Genomic DNA, 3,077 nt, shown 5'->3' on the forward strand with positions numbered 1-3,077 from the left:
TTAATAAATTTACTTTTTAAGACAAATTCTTGTTCCTTAACTCTTCCTGTACAACCCTGGAAAATAAGATGGCTTTTAACAATTTCAAGGATACACAGAAATGAAATTCTTTTACCCTTGAAACTATCCATAATTTTTCTCTTGAACTTACAAGTTTCCCTACTAACACGAAAGACTCTAAAGTCAGATAATCTTTTTAAAACAGAAAACAGATTATTTGCTCCCACTGCCTAAAATCTTCCCATCACTTCTCAGATAAGGTCCACATGGCTTTCCTACAAGGCCCTGCATGGCTGGCCTTCACTTTGCTTTCAACTTTACCCTGTCCTCCTATTCTTCTAACTCCATAAGCACCAGGTACACTGGCTGCCTCTAGGTCCCTGGGACACTCTCTATTTTTCTGGTTAGTGGAGGTGATGGGGTTTTTTTGTTTGTTTGTTGTTTGTTTGCCTGCCGCAGGGCCTTTGCACAAGCTCTTTCCTTTGTCCAGGGACACTTTGTCTTCCACTTTCTGCCAACTTCATCTCATTTTTCAGGCCTTATCTCAAATTCCACCTTCCCAGAGAAGCCCAGAAGCCAGAGGGTCTGGTGGAACAAAGTAAGCAGATGAGACAGTCAGCAAAGTGCCTCTATTTAAGCTAAGTAAATAACTATCTTAAATGTGCTGTCTAGTTGGTAAAGCAGCACTTGCTTTTATATGTCTATTCATTGTCTATTCATCAGTTCCTTGAGAGGTGACTTTGGTTGGTCAGTGCTTGGCTAAGTACCCTGGGGACCTGTGGTAATTGGTGGAGAAACCCTAAGGGGTCGACCCAGGTCCTTTCAGCGTCCAGGGCCTTTGCAGTGTTTGCTTGGTCTGCCCATGCGCTGCTTTCTCCCACTGACAAATGTCAGTCATGCCCCATGTCTCAGCTCAGGCTCCCCAGAGGCAGAGCTGAGATGGAGACACTTGTACAAATGGTATATTGGCGAAGGGCTTCCAAGAGGAATTTTGAGTGGGTGGGGGTGAGGGAAGCAGGTAAGGGGAGGAGAGCAGCTAAGAAAAGATGCGGTTTTGGCTGAAGTCTAACCTCAGCCTGAATGGGACACTCTGGAACATAAAAGACGCCTCCCTCTGGCTGGCTGCTCTTTATCAAGGACTCTGTCCAAAGTCAATGTCAAGGCAGCAGCATTCCTTTGGCAAAGCACCCAGCATGGTTAGGTAGGAACAAGCATAACAGAGAAAGGATGGATTCCTCCCCAACCTCTTTCCCTACTTCCCATGCTGCCCTTCTTCCTAGAAAGTGCTGGGGAGGGAATGCTCATCCGCCCCCAAGTTTTTCCAGAGCTCTTAGGGCTCCTGGGACCTTTAGAGTGGACCTTGCAGACAGGAAGGGGGGCAAGATGCAAGGTGGAAATGAGGTCACACCTGTGTTGTTCTCTGGACAGAGCTGTCCTTCTTTAAAGCAGGGGCTCTTGGCTTCTGACGCAGTCAGTCAGTGTGTGAGGGCACCTGGCGGAGGTGGCCTGGCAGACATTAGGAGGCTGCTGTCTGCACAGGAGACGTCTGTGAGCTGTTAGCAGCCAATGCTGAGCAGTCTGATGCATTTCCCAGGTAAAAGAGATCTGGGTAGAGGACCAAAAGCTCAGGATCACCTTAGGGCAGGATCTCTCAACCTTGGTACCATTCACACTTGGGGCTGGATAATTCTTTGCTGCGGGGGGGCTGTCTTGTGCGTTGTATGGTGCTTACCAGCATCCCCGGCCTCACCCAGTAGATGCCAGTAGCACACCCCCACCCTACTCCTATCTTTAGACATTGCCAAACATCCCATGAGAGGCAAAATTGCCCTTCCGGGTCAGGAGTCTGTGGTGTCCTCAACCAGTCCATGGAGTCCTCAGCCATTGCACTGCCTGTCCACAAGGGGCGCACCATCCTACACACACTTCCTTTGTGTTTAAGTGTGCATGTGCGTGTGTGTGTGTGCGTGTACACGTGTGTAGCGGGAAGCTTAAGCTTCTCTGCTGATGACTTGCTAAACTAAGACTGGATCAAGCCAGAATGAAAGAAGGAACAATGAATGATAGCTATTTAGCAAATAACATTCACAGAGTTAAATGACTGAGTAAACATGGGGGTTGAAGGAGAGGCTGACTGTCAGGTTTCCGGCTTTGGTGAATGCAAAGAGGGCAAGGAGAGCAAGTTTGGAGGTGGAAGGACCAGGTAAAATTTGGACATGTTGGATTTGGCAAGCTGTGGCTGCTTCCACGTGGACACGCAGAGCATACTGTTGCTGAGAAGACTCCCACAGAGCAAGAGAAACTATTCACAAAGCATATTCCGATAGGGGGTTAAGTTCCAGACTGTATAAAGAACTTCTACAACTCAACAACAAATAAAACAAACAAACAAACAAAAACAACTTGATTTTAAAATGAACAAAGAACTTGAATAGACATTTCTCCAAAGAAGACATACAAATGGCCAATAAGCACATGAAACGATGTTCCACTTACTAATCATTAAGGAAATGCAGATGAAAACCACAATATGATGCTACTTCACAACCATTAGGATGGTTATTGTTTAAAAAAAAACAACACAGAAAATAAGTGTTGGTGAGGATGTGGAGAAATTAGAACCCTTGTGCACTGTTGATAAGAATGTAAAATGGTGCAGCCACTGTGGAAAACAGTATGGGGATTACTCAAAAAATTAGAAATAGTAATACCATATGATCCAGTAATTCCACTTATAGATATATGGATAGATAATACGGTGTTTCCCCAAAAATAAGCCCTAACCGGACAATCAGCTCTAATGTGTCTTTTGGAGCAAAAATTAATATAAGACCCTGTATTTGATATATCATATCATATCATATCATATCATATCATATCATATTATATTATATTATATTATATTATATCTGGTCTTATAGTAAAATAAGACTGGGTCTTATATTAATTTTTGCTCCAAAAGACACATTAGAGCTGATTGTCCGGTTAGGGCTTATTTTCGGGGAAACACAGTAGATAGATGGATGGATAGATGGATGGATGATAGATAGATAGATAGATAGATAGATAGATAGATA

The sequence above is a fragment of the Rhinolophus hipposideros genome, assembly GCF_964194185.1.
Source record: "Rhinolophus hipposideros genome assembly, chromosome: 4".
Classification (NCBI taxonomy): Eukaryota; Metazoa; Chordata; class Mammalia; order Chiroptera; family Rhinolophidae; genus Rhinolophus; species Rhinolophus hipposideros.